The sequence below is a fragment of the Triturus cristatus genome, chromosome 1_1, assembly GCF_964204655.1.
Source record: "Triturus cristatus chromosome 1_1, aTriCri1.1, whole genome shotgun sequence".
Lineage (NCBI taxonomy): Eukaryota > Metazoa > Chordata > Amphibia > Caudata > Salamandridae > Triturus > Triturus cristatus.
In genome coordinates, this window is record NC_140579.1 from 937,150,435 (window position 1) to 937,166,284 (window position 15,850).

Genomic DNA, 15,850 nt, shown 5'->3' on the forward strand with positions numbered 1-15,850 from the left:
CAAGTGACCGAGGTACACTACTGACCCCTGCCCGATCTGGCACTTACTGGCCTTGATCGTCAGACCCGCCTGCTGCAAAGCCTGAAGGACAGCCTGAAGGTGACACAAATGGTCCTCCCAGCTGCGGCTGAAGACAGCGATGTCATCCAGGTACGCAACCGAAAAGGCTTCCATCCCAGAGAGGACCTGGTTCACCAACCGCTGGAACGTGGCAGGGGTGTTCTTGAGCCCAAAGGGCATCACACAGAACTGGTAGTGACCCTCAGGTGTGGAGAAGGCTGACCTTTCCTTGGCTCCATCTGTCAGGAAAATCTGCCAGTACCCGGATGTAAGGTCAAAGGTACTGAGATATTGGGCAGCTCCCAACCGGTCAATGAGCTCATCCGCCCTCGGGATGGGATGAGCATCTGTCTTTGTCACAGAATTCAGTCCCCTGTAATCCACACAGAACCGCAGTTCTGGAGTAGTGCCCGGTGGGGCAGCTTTGGGTACCAGTACCACCGGACTGGACCAGGGACTACTTGAAGGCTCAATCACTCCTAGCTCTAGCATCTTGGTAACTTCTCCATGGATGCTAGCCTTCACCTTATCCGACAGTTAGTAGGACTTGGACTTCACAGGTGGGCTGTCCCCTGTGTCCACATCATGGGTACACAGATGAGTCCTTCCCGGGATAAGTGAGAACAAGGAAGCAAACTGCTCCAGAACCTGGCGGCAGTCCTTCCGTTGTTCAGGAGTTAGGGATGGTGAAAGGATTACTCCTTCCACTGACCCATCCTTCTCTTGGGACGCAAAAAGATCAGGAAGAGGTTCACCTTCCTCTTCCTCTGACCCATCAGTTACCATCATTAAAGTGACCTCGGGTCTCTCTTGGTGAGGCTTGAGGCGGTTGACATGGAGCACCCGATGGGGCTGCCTGGGGGTCATTAGATCTACCACGTAGATGACTTTGCCCTTCTTCTCAACCACCTCAAATGGGCCTGACCAGCGATTCTGGAGGGCGCTAAGCTCTCCAGGTTCCATCACCCACACCTTCTGGCCAGGCTCCAGCTCCACCGGGTGAGCGGTTCGGTCATACCATTCCTTCATGACCGTCTGGCTGGCTTCTAGGTTTTCAGAAGCTTGCTTCCACAACCTAGCCATTTGGCTACGAAAGGCCAGCATGTAGCTCACCACATCTGGGGGAAGTTTTCTGGGAGTCTTTTCCCATCCATCCTTCACCAGGCTGAGAGGTCCGCGCACAGGGTGTCCGTACAACAGCTCGAAGGGGCTGAAGCCCACTCCCTTCTGTGGTACCTCCCTGTAAGAAAACAGCAAACAGGGTAGGAGGACGTCCCATTTCCTCCGCAGGCTCTCGGGCAGACTCCTGATCATGCCCTTTAAGGTTTTGTTAAACCTTTCCACCAGACCATTGGTCTGGGGGTGATAAGGGGTGGAGAACCGGTAAGTGACTCCACACTCTTTCCACATAGCCCGCATATATGCCGACATGAAGTTGGTACCTCTGTCCGACACAACTTCCTTGGGGAATCCCATCCGGGTAAAAATTCCCATAAGAGCCCGTGCCACTGCAGGTGCAGTAATGGTCCCCAGAGGAATAGCCTCTGGGTACCGAGTGGCATGATCCACCAGAACCAGGATAAACCTGTGACCGGCAGACGTTGATGGATCCAATGGCCCCACAATGTCGATGCCCACCCTTTCAAAGGGGGTGCCAACGACAGGCAGTGGTTCCAGGGGAGCCTTCAGCTTCACCCCTGTTTTCCCACTAGCTTGGCAGGTTACACACGTCCTACAAAAGGTATCGGACGTAATCCTCATCTGAGGCCAGTAGAAATGAGGGACAAGTCGAGCAAAGGTCTTGTCCCAAGTGTCCAGCCAAGGGTATTTCGTGAGCCAATCCCAAAAGGAAGGCTCGGTAACGCTGGGGAACTACCAAGGCCCGGGATGATCCATGCACCGGAGCCTTGGGTTCGTTATAAAGGAGACCATCTTCCCAGTATATGTGGAAGTTCCCCGAATCGTTACCCGCTGCCTGGGCTTCGGCCTGCCGCCGTAAACCCTCAAGGGTAGGGCACTCCTTCTGGGCCCGACAAAACTCTTCCCTAGTAGGTCCTCCCTCCACCTGCCAGTCTGCAGGGGTAGGTAAGCCCTCCAGGGAAGCTACATCCCCCTCCGTAGACTCCGGGACCACACCAGTCACCCCATCCACCTTCGGAGGTTCCGATGCCGGGGCAGGCTTCCCCCGTCCCCGTTTACCCTTTCCGGCAGCTGATTGGGCCTTTGTCCCAGGCTCCAACCTCTGTGAACTCCCTCTTCGGGCAGTCACGGACCGGGTGTTGGCACACGTCCACTCAGGGGTCCCCAACATTTCCATGTGGGCCCTGAACTCGACCTCCTTTCACGCCGAGTGTTCAAGGTCATTTCCCAACAGGCAGTCGACCGGCATGGCAGGGTTTATCGCAACTCGTAGAGGACCCGCAACCCCTCCCCACTCAAAGGGAATCTGGGCCACCGGATAGTGACCCTCTCGGTTGTCAGCCATCACAACCGGGTGGACTACATTGGGAACCACCTGCTCTGGGGACACCAGCTGACTCCTTACCATAGTCATACTGGCTCCTGTGTCCCTCAGAGCCTCCACCCTCTGGGCATTGATGGTGACCCATTGCCTGTACTTAGTAGTATTCGAGGGCACCTGGGTCTTAGGAACCATCTCACAATCCCCTAAGGACACTAAGGTTAACCCTGCCCACTCACCTCCCTTATCTAGGGGCAACTCCTCCCCAAGCACTACACTCACCACCCCAGGGGTCTTTCCTCCTATGGGAGGGTGTGGTCTCTTGGGACACTTGACATCCCCCTTATAGTGCCCAACCTCGCCACACTCATAACAGCGGACAACCCTAGGCTGCTGACCACGGTCAGGATAAGGGGGTTTGTGGGGGCCAACCTTAGGAGGGAATCCTACTCCCTTCCCTTGTGAACTCTTTTGGGGGCCTTTGGAGAGCTCCTTCTTTTTGTCTCCCCCTTCTTTCTTCTGGGGGACGCCTTGTCCAGCCCCTTGGAAATTCCCTCCAGTCCCTTTTGAGGATACCCGGGTACTCGCCCAGATATCCGCCTCCTCTGCAAGCTTCCTAGGATTAGTTAGCTTGCTGTCCACCAGGTGCTGACGCAGCTCCGGAAAACTTTTCTCGAGGAGGTGCTCCTTTAAAATCAGATTATACAATCCCTCGTAGTCCTTTACCTCGCTGCCCTGTACCCAGCCCTCCAAAGCCTTCATGGCGTAGTCCAGGAAGTCTACCCAATTCTGGGTGGTCAACTTCTGACTGCCCCGAAACCTCTGCCTGAATTTCTCAGGGGTCAACCCAAACTTCTTAACTAGGGCGACCTTCATGATGGGGTATTTGGTCTGGCTGTTCCAAGGCCAACAGGGCATCCCTCCCCACCGGAGGCATATACCTGTATAGACCACCCCCCCCACTGAGCTTCGGGGACCCCATGGGCTCGTAAGGAGACCTCATAGGCAGCCAGCCATTTGACAATATCATCCCCGACACCATAGCTGGTGACTACATCTTTTGGCAGGTAGGGTCTGGGCTCCCTGGGGATCTCTCTAGGTACGCTGCCATCAACGGGACTGCTGGGGGTTCTAAGCTGTAGGGCTTTGAGTTCCAACTCCTTTAAATGGAGCTCATGGAGGAACCTCCTCACCTCCCTCTCTTTCTCCAAGCGGGCAAGATCCATTCTGAACTGCCTCTCCTCCCTCCTGTCAACTAAATCAGCAGACGACAGGCTCCCCCCCGAAGCGCTACTTCCCACTCTTGAAGGGGCACTAGGTCCTACGTCCATGTTGCCGCTCCCAGGGGGGAAAAGTACTTCTGTTTCTTCTGGGATGTCCAGTGCTGGTTCCTCCTCCCGTTTCCCGTTAGGGTGGGCCATAACCCAGGCTCTCAAGCTAGTTTGGAGCTCTATTTTCCTCGCCCCCTGCTTGAAGAATACCTCCCTCTCCTGGCAGAATTCCTTCAATTGGGTCACAGTATATTCTTCCAGCCTACCCAACTCAAACTCCATCCTACCAGGTGGGACCCCAACACAGTCAAAAAGGACTTCACAATGGGAGACCTTCTCTTATAAGGAAGTATGCCGCAGGACAATTTTGAAAACCTCCAATCAGGGAGACAACCTGGAGAAAACTCCAGTAAAAACAATCAGGTGTAGGTTGCGGCGCACGCCAAATTGCTAATGAGTGGATGCAAGCACGGATTCGGTATCCCACCGCTGGCCACCAACTTGTTGGACCTATATCCTTAGGTAGCTTGGCTCAGGCCCACAGGCTTTTCTCCCAACATAGCGACTCGTGCTTGCCACACACCCAGCTCACAACTTAACGCCACACCACTTAAAAAGGACACTACACTGATTAAATGTAAGGTTTACTAGAAGTCTTTATCTCTTCTTCGCAAACTTGGTTACCCAATTTCAACTTTAAAATGAAACATTTCATTACATCACAGGATGAGCGCCTCCCTTCATTTCGGGATAAAACATGGCATTACAAATCAGGATAAACTTTTCATCACATTTCAAAATAAAAACTTCGTTACCTTTCGGGTTGAACATTTCGCTACATTTCAGGATCACCCATTTCATTATATTTCTGGATAAAACATTTCATTACGTTTCACAATAAACCATTTCATCATATTTCAAGATAAACCATTTCATTACGTTTCACAATAAACCTTTTCCTTATATTTCAAGATAAACCATTTCATTACGTGTCACAATAACAGTCCCTTCGAGATAACTCTAGCACAGCAGATCTGTAGACCCTCTAGGTGATCCCACCCGGCGCCTTGACTCTGGAGGGATTGTTAGCCTCCTCACAGACGGCGCTCTGAAGAGCACTCACCCATTACGCCATTCAGATTATCCCCTGGTCTAAACGGGGTTCTCCTGACAGCTGGGCTCACTAACTGCTGGCAGCCGACTTGTTACATTCAGGCAAGCTTCTTGTAGGTTACTTTAGTACCGCGCTACCATCCCTGTTTGGCAGTACACCTAGGCTCCCGCTGGTACAAGAGCTCGCCCTGTTATCCAATACCCTCAGTCACACACTTGGTTGTGCCGAGGTGCCGATAATTACAGCTGGCCCCTGGCTTCCCCACGGAACAACAACCGGTTCAAATGGGTCCCCCTCAGGCCTTCAAACATACTTTTCAGTACCGAGTCCTCTCCCCTTTTACCTCGGGTTATGGGCCCAGCATACTGTTCGCACTTGTGGTCCTCCTCTTGGATGGTTCACCGATGCCGGGGGGGGGGTACGTTCCCCCACTTCGTGGAACGGAGCTTGCTGACTAATCCAAGAAAAAGAAATCCTCTCTACGAGGGGGGGGGGGGGCCTGCGCACACCCTCCGGCCACCTCCCACAAGGGATTCCTATGGTGCGCTCTCCCCTCTCTGACGGCAGCCCCTCTCCTCCGCTACTGCTGGGAGGCGCTTCCACCGAAACCAGGCACAGTGCGTCTTGCGGGGGCGCGGACTCTGCTCATGTCCGGCAACAGTGGGGCGGCGCTAGGCCCCTCGCACGTGATGAGGACAGCGGCTTCACAGCCTCCCTTCCCGCCCTTCCGGAGTGATGCTCTCCTCAAGCCGACGGACGTGTCGCTCACTCGCCCAACACACACCTGGGGCCAATCCCTCACCTCAGGCCTCCCGGCGACAGCGACTCCTGCCAAAGGACCCTAGGTAACCTCTCGAACTCGAGGGAGGGGTGGCGGCCAGGGTTTCAAGACGGGTCTTGTGGAGGGGGGTGAAGTAACGGGTGCCGGTTTTCACACTGGAACGGTGGCGGAGGACAGCTATACTCTTGGGGCTTAGGCGCGACCCCCTCTCCTCTCTGTCAGAGAGGGTGGCAACACCAGGCCAGTCCGGAAATCCCAGTCAACAACGGAATTGAGAGTAAAGGGCCTCAGGCCATGGCTCTCTCCCAGAACCAAGAGGTCAAGGGTTCACTCCTCCTCGAGGCCTCTCTCAATACGAGTGTCTCAAGTCACTGGCGGCACTCAGGGACCGGTCAAAAGGTTGGGGGTGATGTCACTGGCGAGGGGAACCGTGCAGACCCTGAGACCTGTCAATCCCTGACCAGTGCAGCCACCTCCCCACTCAGGTGCCTTACTCCTGGCTAACCGGCCGCTCAGCTCTACTCTAAAATGGCCGCCCTCCTGTCACCTCTATTTATCACCTTGGGCCTGACTTGCCAGAGGGGCCCAGAAGGTTCCGGAACCTCTCATCGCAGTCATAGTCCAGGTGCTGAGGTGAAAGTTGGAGCCACCATTTTGTGATCTAACCTCCCTTATCTAGTTTCCTCAGTGGCGCACCTTGTGCCTCTCCCTCAGGTAGGGAGGATGAGGCGCCCAGAACCTCTACATCAGCACCCAAAAAGTTGGTAGTAGACAAAAAAAATGAGAAGGGCCAGGGACAAAAAAATAATAATAAGGAGGGAACTGCCAACGGGCTGACAGGTCTAACAGAGAGTGAGTAGTAGAGAGTGAGTAGTAGAGAGTAGTAGAGAGTGAGTAGTAGAGTGAGTAGTAGAGTGAGTAGTAGAGAGTAGTAGAGAGAGAGTAGTAGAGAGTGAGTAGTAGAGAGTAGTGGAGTAATAGAGTGAGTAGTAGAGAGTGAGTAGTAGAGAGTAGTAGAGAGTGAGTACTAGAGAGTAGTAGAGAGCGAGTAGTAGAGATCGAGTAGTAGCGAGTGTGTAATAGAGAACAGTAGAGAGTGAGAAGTAGAGAGAGTAAGAGAGAGTGAGTAGTAGAGAGTAGTTGAGAGTGAGTAGTGGAGAGTGAGTAGTAGAGAGTAGTTGAGAGTGAGTAGTTGAGTGAGTAGTGGAGAGTGAGTAGTGGAGAGTGAGTAGTAGAGAGTAGTGGAGTAATAGAGTGAGTAGTAGAGAGTGAGTAGTAGAGAGTAGTAGAGAGTGAGTACTAGAGAGTAGTAGAGAACAAGTAGTAGAGAGTGTGTAGTAGAGAGTAGTAGAGAGTGAGAAGTAGAGAGAGTAAGAGAGAGTGAGTAGTAGAGAGTAATTGAGTGAGTAGTGGAGAGTGAGTAGTAGAGAGTAGTTGAGAGTGAGTAGTTGAGTGAGTAGTGGAGAGTGAGTAGTGGAGAGTGAGTAGTAGAGAGTGAGTAGTAGAGAGTGAGTAGTAGAGAGTGAGTAGTAGAGAGAGAGTAGTAGAGTAGTAGAGTGAGTGGTAGAGAGTAGTAGACAGTAGTAGAGTGAGTAGTAGAAAATAGTAGAGAGTTAGTAGTAGAGAGAGTAGTAGAGAGTGAGTAGTAGAGAGTGAGTAGTAGAGAGAGTAGTAGAGAGAGTAGTAGAGAGTAAGTATTAGAGAGTGAGTAGTGGAGAGTGAGTAGTAGAGAGTAGTCGAGAGCGTGTAGTCGAGAGCGAGTAGTTGAGAGCGAGTAGTAGAGAGTGAGTAGTAGAGTGAATAGCAGAGAGTGAGTAGTAGAGAGTGAGTAGTAGAGAGTGAGTAGTAGAGTAGTAGAGAGTGAGTGGTAGAGACTAGTAGAGAGTAGTAGAGTGAGTATTAAAGAGTAGTAGAGAGTGAGTAGTAGAGAGTAGTAGAGAGTGAGTGGTAGAGAGTAGTAGAGAGTAGTAGAGTGAGTATTAAAGAGTAGTAGAGAGTGAGTAGTAGAGTAGTAGAGAGTGAGTGGTAGAGAGTAGTAGAGAGTGAGTAGTAGAGAGTGAGTAGTAGAGAGTGAGTAGTAGAGAGTAGTAGAGAGTGAGCAGTAGAGAGTGCGTAGTAGAGAGTGCGTAGTAGAGAGTGCGTAGTAGAGAGTGTGTAGTAGAGAGTGAGCAGTATAGAGTGAGCAGTATAGAGTGAGCAGTAGAGAGTGAGCAGTAGAGAGTGAGTAGTAGAGAGTGAGTAGTAGAGAGTGCGTAGTAGAGAGAAGTAGAGAGTGAGTAGTAGAGTAGTCAGTCAGTGTCAGTCAATTAGTGTCAGTCAATCAGTGTCCGTCAGTTAGTCAGTGTCAGTCAATCAGTCAGTCAATCAGTGTCAGTCAATCAGTGTCAGTCAGTCAGTATCAGTCAGTCAATGTCAGTGTCAGTCAGTCAGTGTCAGTCAATCAGTGTCAGTCAGTCAGTCAGTGTCAGCTAGAGCAGCTCTGCTGACCTGGTTCTCTGGCTCTACACCACAGCAGGTCTGCTGACCTGGTTCTCTGACTCTAGAGCAGCTCTGCTGACCTAGTTCTTAGGCTACAGAGCAGCATTGCTGATCTGGTTCTCTGGCTCTACAACAGCTCTGCTGACCTGGTTCTCTGGCTCTAAAGCAGCTCTGCTGAGCTGGTTCTATGGCTCTAAAGCAGTTCTGCTGACATGGTTCTCTTGCTCTAGAGCAGCTCTGCTGACCTGGTTCTCTCCCTCCAGAGAAGCTCTGCTGACCTGGTTCTCTCCCTCTAAAGCAGCTCTACTGACCTGGTTTCTCTGGCTCTACAGCAGCTCTGCTGACCTGGTTCTCTGGCTCTAGAGCAGCTCTGCTGACCTGGTTCTTAGGCTTTAGAGCAGCTCTGCTGACCTGGTTCTCTGGCTCTAAAGCAGCTCTGCTGACCTGGTTCTATGGCTCGAATGCAGCTCTGCTGACCTGGTTCTCTCCCTCTAAAGCAGCTCTACTGACCTGGTTTCTCTGGCTCTACAGCAGCTCTGCTGACCTGGTTCTCTGGCTCTAGAGCAGCTCTGCTGACCTGGGTCTTAGGCTTTAGAGCAGCTCTGCTGACCTGGTTCTCTGGCTCTAAAGCAGCTCTGTTGACCTGGTTCTATGGCTCAAATGAAGCTCTGCTGACTTGGTTCTCTGGCTCTAGAGCAGCTCTGATGACCTGGTTCTCTGGCTCTAAAGCAGCGCCGCTGACCTGGTTCTCTGGCTCTAAAGCAGCTCTGCTGACCTGGTTTTCGGGCTCTAAAGCAGCTCTGCTGGCCTGGTTCTCTGGCTCTAAAGCAGCTCTGCTGACCTGGTTCTCTCCCTCTAAAGCAGCTCTGCTGACCTGGTTTCTCTGGCTCTACAGCAGCTCTGCTGACCTGGTTCTCTGGCTCTAGAGCAGCTCTGCTGACCTAGTTCTTAGGTTCTAGAGCAGCTCTGCTGACCCGGTTCTGTGGCTCTAAAGCAGTTCTGCTGACCTGGTTCTCTGGCTCTAGAGCAGCTCTGCTGACCTGGTTCTCTGGCTCTAAAGCAGCGCCACTGACCTGGTTCTCTGGCACTAAAGCAGCTCTGCTGACCTGGTTCTCTGGCTCTAAGGCAGCTCTGCTGACCTAGTTCTTAGGTTCTAGAGCAGCTCTGCTGACCTGGTTCTCTTCCTCTAAAGCAGCTCTGCTGACCTGGTTCTCTCACTCTAAAGTAGCTCTGCTGACCTGGTTCTCTGGCTCTAGAGCAGCTCTGCTGACCCGATTCTTAAGCTCTAGAGCAGCTCTGCTGACCTGGTTCTCTGGCTCTAAAGCAGCTCTGCTGACCTCGTTCTATGGCTCTAAAGCAGCTCTGCTGACCTGGTTCTCTGGCTCTAGAGCAGCTCTGCTGACCTGGTTCTCTGGCTCTAAAGCAGCTCTGCTGACCTGTGTCTCTCCCTCTAAATCAGCTCTACTGACCTGGTTCTCTGCCTCTAGAGCAGCTCTGTTGACCTGGTTCTATGGCTCTAAAGCAGCTCTGCTGACCTGGTTCTCTGGCTCTAAAGCAGCTCTGCTGACCTGGTTCTCTCCCTCTAAAGCAGCTCTGCTTACCTGGTTTCTCTGGCTCTGGAGCAGCTATGCTGACCTGGTTCTCTGGCTCTAAAGCAGCTCTGCTGACCTGGTTCTCTGCCTCTAGAGCAGCTCTGCTGACCTGGTTCTCTGGCTCTAAAGCAGCTCTGCTGACCTGGTTCTCTGGCTCTAAAGCAGCTCTGCTGACCTGGTTCTCTCCCTATAAAGAGCTCTGCTGACCTGGTTCTCTGGCTCGAAAGCAGTTCTGCTGACCTGGTGCTCTGCCTCTAGAGCAGCTCTGCTGGCCTGGTTCTATGGCTCTAAAGAAGCTCTGCTGACCTGGTTTTCTGGCTCTAGAGCAGCTCTGCTGACCTGGTTCTCTCCCTCTAAAGAGCTCTGCTGACCTGGTTCTCTGGCTCTACAGCAGCTCTGCTGACCTGGTTCTCAGGCTCTAGAGCAGCTCTGCTGACCTGGTTCTTAGGCTTTAGAGCAGCTCTGCTGACCTGGTTCTCTGGCTCTAAAGCAGCTCTGCTGACCTGGTTCTATGGCTCGAATGCAGCTCTGCTGACCTGGTTCTCTCCCTCTAAAGCAGCTCTACTAACCTGGTTTCTCTGGCTCTACAGCAGCTCTGCTGACCTGGTTCTATGGCTCTAAAGCAGCACCGCTGACCTGGTTCTCTGGCTCTAAAGCAGCTCTGCTGACCTGGTTCTCTGGCTCTAAAGCAGCTCTGCTGGCCTGGTTCTCTGGCTCTAAAGCAGCTCTGCTGACCTGGTTCTCTCCCTCTAAAGCAGCTCTGCTGACCTGGTTTCTCTGGCTCTACAGCAGCTCTGCTGACCTGGTTCTCTGACTCTAGAGCAGCTCTGCTGACCTAGTTCTTAGGTTCTAGAGCAGCTCTGCTGACCCAGTTCTATGGCTCTAAAGCAGTTCTGCTTACCTGGTTCTCTGGCTCTAGAGCACCTCTGCTGACCTGGTTCTCTGGCTCTAAAGCAGCGCCGCTGACCTGGTTCTCTGGCTCTAAAGCAGCTCTGCTGACCTGGTTCTCGGGCTCTAAAGCAGCTCTGCTGGCCTGGTTCTCTGGCTCTAAAGCAGCTCTGCTGACCTGGTTCTCTCCCTCTAAAGCAGCTCTGCTGACCTGGTTTCTCTGGCTCTACAGCAGCTCTGCTGACCTGGTTCTCTGGCTCTAGAGCAGCTCTGCTGACCTAGTTCTTAGGTTCTAGAGCAGCTCTGCTGACCAGGTTCTATGGCTCTAAAGCAGTTCTGCTGACCTGGTTCTCTGGCTCTAGAGCAGCTCTGCTGACCTGGTTCTCTGGCTCTAAAGCAGCGCCACTGACCTGGTTCTCTGGCACTAAAGCAGCTCTGCTGACCTGGTTCTCTGGCTCTAAGGCAGCTCTGCTGACCTAGTTCTTAGGTTCTAGAGCAGCTCTGCTGACCTGGTTCTCTCCCTCTAAAGCAGCTCTGCTGACCTGGTTCTCTCACTCTAAAGTAGCTCTGCTGACCTGGTTCTCTGGCTCTAGAGCAGCTCTGCTGACCCGATTCTTAAGCTCTAGAGCAGCTCTGCTGACCTGGTTCTCTGGTTCTAAAGCAGCTCTGCTGCCCTCGTTCTATGGCTCTAAAGCAGCTCTGCTGACCTGGTTCTCTGGCTCTAGAGCAGCTCTGCTGACCTGGTTCTCTGGCTCTAAAGCAGCTCTGCTGACCTGTGTCTCTCCCTCTAAATCAGCTCTACTGACCTGGTTCTCTGCCTCTAGAGCAGCTCTGTTGACCTGGTTCTCTGGCTCTAAAGCAACTCGGCTGACCTGGTTCTCTGGCTCTAAAGCAGCTCTGCTGACCTGGTTCTCTCCCTCTAAAGCAGCTCTGCTTACATGGTTTCTCTGGCTCTGGAGCAGCTATGCTGACCTGGTTCTCTGGCTCTAAAGCAGCTCTGCTGACCTGGTTCTCTGCCTCTAGAGCAGCTCTGCTGACCTGGTTCTCTGGCTCTAAAGCAGATCTGCTGACCTGGTTCTCTGGCTCTAAAGCAGCTCTGCTGACCTGGTTCTCTCCCTATAAAGAGCTCTGCTGACCTGGTTCTCTGGCTCGAAAGCAGTTCTGCTGACCTGGTTCTCTGCCTCTAGAGCAGCTCTGCTGGCCTGGTTCTATGGCTTTAAAGCAGCTCTGCTGACCTGGTTTTCTGGCTCTAGAGCAGCTCTGCTGACCTGGTTCTCTCCCTCTAAAGAGCTCTGCTGACCTGGTTCTCTGGCTCTACAGCAGCTCTGCTGACCTGGTTCTCTGGCTCTAGAGCAGCTCTGCTGACCTGGTTCTTAGGCTTTAGAGCAGCTCTGCTGACCTGGTTCTCTGGCTCTAAAGCAGCTCTGCTGACCTGGTTCTATGGCTCGAATGCAGCTCTGCTGACCTGGTTCTCTCCCTCTAAAGCAGCTCTACTAACCTGGTTTCTCTGGCTCTACAGCAGCTCTGCTGACCTGGTTCTCTGGTTCTAGAGCAGCTCTGATGACCTGGGTCTTAGGCTTTAGAGCAGCTCTGCTGACCTGGTTCTCTGGCTCTAAAGCAGCTCTGCTGACCTGGTTCTATGGCTCTAAAGCAGCGCCGCTGACCTGGTTCTCTGGCTCTAAAGCAGCTCTGCTGACCTGGTTCTCTGGCTCTAAAGCAGCTCTGCTGGCCTGGTTCTCTGGCTCTAAAGCAGCTCTGCTGACCTGGTTCTCTCCCTCTAAAGCAGCTCTGCTGACCTGGTTTCTCTGGCTCTACAGCAGCTCTGCTGACCTGGTTCTCTGACTCTAGAGCAGCTCTGCTGACCTAGTTCTTAGGTTCTAGAGCAGCTCTGCTGACCCGGTTCTATGGCTCTAAAGCAGTTCTGCTGACCTGGTTCTCTGGCTCTAGAGCACCTCTGCTGACCTGGTTCTCTGGCTCTAAAGCAGAGCCGCTGACCTGGTTCTCTGGCTCTAAAGCAGCTCTGCTGACCTGGTTCTCTGGCTCTAAAGCAGCTCTGCTGACCTAGTTCTTAGGTTCTAGAGCAGCTCTGCTGACCTGGTCCCTTGGCTCTAAAGCAGCTCTGCTGACCTGGTTCTCTCCCTCTAAAGCAGCTCTGCTGACCTGGTTCTTTCACTCTAAAGTAGCTCTGCTGACCTGGTTCTCTGGCTCTAGAGCAGCTCTGCTGACCCGATTCTTAAGCTCTAGAGCAGCTCTGCTGACCTGGTTCTCTGGCTCTAAAGCAGCTCTGCTGACCTCGTTCTATGGCTCTAAAGCAGCTCTGCTGACCTCGTTCTATGGCTCTAAAGCAGCTCTGCTGACCTGGTTCTCTGGCTCTAGAGCAGCTCTGCTGACCTGGTTCTCTGGCTCTAAAGCAGCTCTGCTGACCTGGGTCTCTCCCTCTAAATCAGCTCTACTGATCTGGTTCTCTGCCTCTAGAGCAGCTCTGTTGACCTGGTTCTATGGCTCTAAAGCAGCTCTGCTGACCTGGTTCTCTGGCTCTAAAGCAGCTCTGCTGACCTGGTTCTCTGGCTCTAAAGCAGCTCTGCTGACCTGGTTTCTCTGGCTCTGGAGCAGCTATGCTGACCTGGTTCTCTGGCTCTAAAGCAGCTCTGCTGACCTGGTTCTCTCCCTCTAAAGCAGCTCTGCTGACCTGGTTCTCTGCCTCTAGAGCAGCTCTGCTGACCTGGTTCTCTGGCTCTAAAGCAGTTCTGCTGACCTGGTTCTCTGCCTCTAAGGCAGCTCTGCTGACCTGGTTCTATGGTTTTAAAGCAGCTCTGCTGACCTGGTTCTCTGGCTCTAAAGAAGTTCTGCTGAGCTAGTTCTCTCCCTCTAAAGCAACTCTGCTGACCTGGTTTCTCTGGCTCTAGAGCAGCTCTGCTGACCTGGTTCTCTGGTTCTAGAGCAGATCTTCTGACCTGCTTCTTAGGCTCTAGTGCAGCTCTGTTGACCTGGTTATCTGGCTCTAGAGCAGCTCTGCTGACCTGGTTCTCTCCCTCTAAAGCAACTCTGCTGACCTCGTTTCTCTGGCTCTAGAGCAGCTCTGCTGACCTGGTTCTCGGCCTCTAGAGCAGCTCTGCTGACCTGGGTCTCTGGTTCTAGAGCAGCTCTGCTGACCTGCTTCTTAGGCTCTAGAGCAGCTCTGCTGACCTGGTTCTCTGTCTCTCCTGACCTGGTTTCTCTGGCTCTACAGCAGCTCTGCTGACCTGGTTCTCTGCACGCACGATGCACGCACCTGACTTCGCGAAAATATATTTAAAAATAATATAAGTTTATTAGAAGTACAGATATATTATTTTTATGAATATCTTAGATAATCTCTTGCCCTAATATGTATATTAAAGACACATACATATCATTTTGGAACATAATTATTTTTGCGGGAGTCACACCCCCAGCGCGCCCCAGCACGTATAGGACGTCACGCGGGACCCGCAGCCGCGCAAGCATCTTGTACCGTAATGCTCCTGTGTCGCGAATGCGCGGGAGCAGGAGTCGCGGACTGGTCACATACCAATCGCGTACATCACATTATTTTAAATGTGTATGATGTAACTGAAAAACACTCAGCCGTCGCACACCGTACGCGGATCCTTCACGACTTTTCTAAAATGGCGACTAGAATGCGCGCACCCACCGTGATGTGTACGCTATAGAAAATAATATAAATATATTAAAATAAAAAATGAAAACAAGAAAATTAATCAATATTTCCGTTTGAATTTTTTTGTATTTGTTTTTGCAATTTTCTGAAAAATATATAATGTTATTTAATGAATAAAAAATGTATAAATAAACAGTTAAAAAACTGTAGAAAATCAGTACAAAAAAATAGGTATAACTACTATCACACTTAAAAATTAGCATTTAAAAAACCTTTTTGTCATTCACTGAAAAAACATAGGTTTTAGAGACGTTATAGTTAGAAATTAGCATTTTAAAAACCTTAGAAATTCACAGAAAAAAACATAGGTTTCAGGGGTGTTATAGTTAGCTGGCCATTTCACATATACAAAACCATAGAAATTCCTCCGTTATATGGTCAGTGACATCATCCACATGAAAATCTGATACACCTCATCATACACTAGCATAACCTTTCATCACTCACTGTAAAATACATTGTACCATATTTGAAACCATTGACACACCAATACCAGTTACTACATACAGACTCACTGATTCCTAAGTCTACACACACAACTACCCATTCAACAACAGAATCATTTATACATGCAATCACTAATTAATAGAACACTATCAAATGTACTTATACACATATATAGACATTGACACATCAGCAGTCATATTAGTCAGTTATGCAGTCATCCTACTCACTCATTAAAAAAATTAATCACACTTACATTTACTCACTTACAGAATTATCCAACAACACCTCATTTATTCAAACACATAGCAACTCATAGTTAATATGTTAAAAAAATCACCATTACAATTATACACTCATTCATATAGTTACTCTCACAATCACTGACTCTTACACATACTTATTTATGTACACCAACTCTCACATACAATGCCTTTTATTTTTTTACTTTGTTGAAGATGGACAACTAAAACATATATTCGCTCACCAACACACAAATAAATACACTCATTCACCCAAGCAACTGTTTCCACATGCACTCTTAAACCTATCCACCTAGTCAATCAACCATTCACACATCTATGCATAGAGTTACACACACACCATCCAACCACACACAAACTCAGTGTCCCATACAAATACTCACCCAACGAATCAATAACTAATATACACACTCATGCAGTTAGTGACCAACTGATGCAGCATGTTACAACAACAGAGACAGTGATGCACACATTCACATAGTTTAGTTACTAATCCATGTATTAAGTGAGGCATTTTTAATTACTCACTTAAACAGACAGTCAGACAGCTACTAAATCCTCCATCCAGACAGTTATATGTCCACTCAATCTTCAATACAGATTGGTATATATATATATGATACATATTTAAATTTCAAACTAAACCACATTCATTGGATGATGTAATCAGTGATGTCATTTGAGATGTCATCAGTGATGTCATGAGTGATGTCACTGACCATGTCATGAATGATGCAATATGTGACATCATCAGCAGTGCATGTCCTACATAATGTGTGGTTACAACAGCGGAACCGC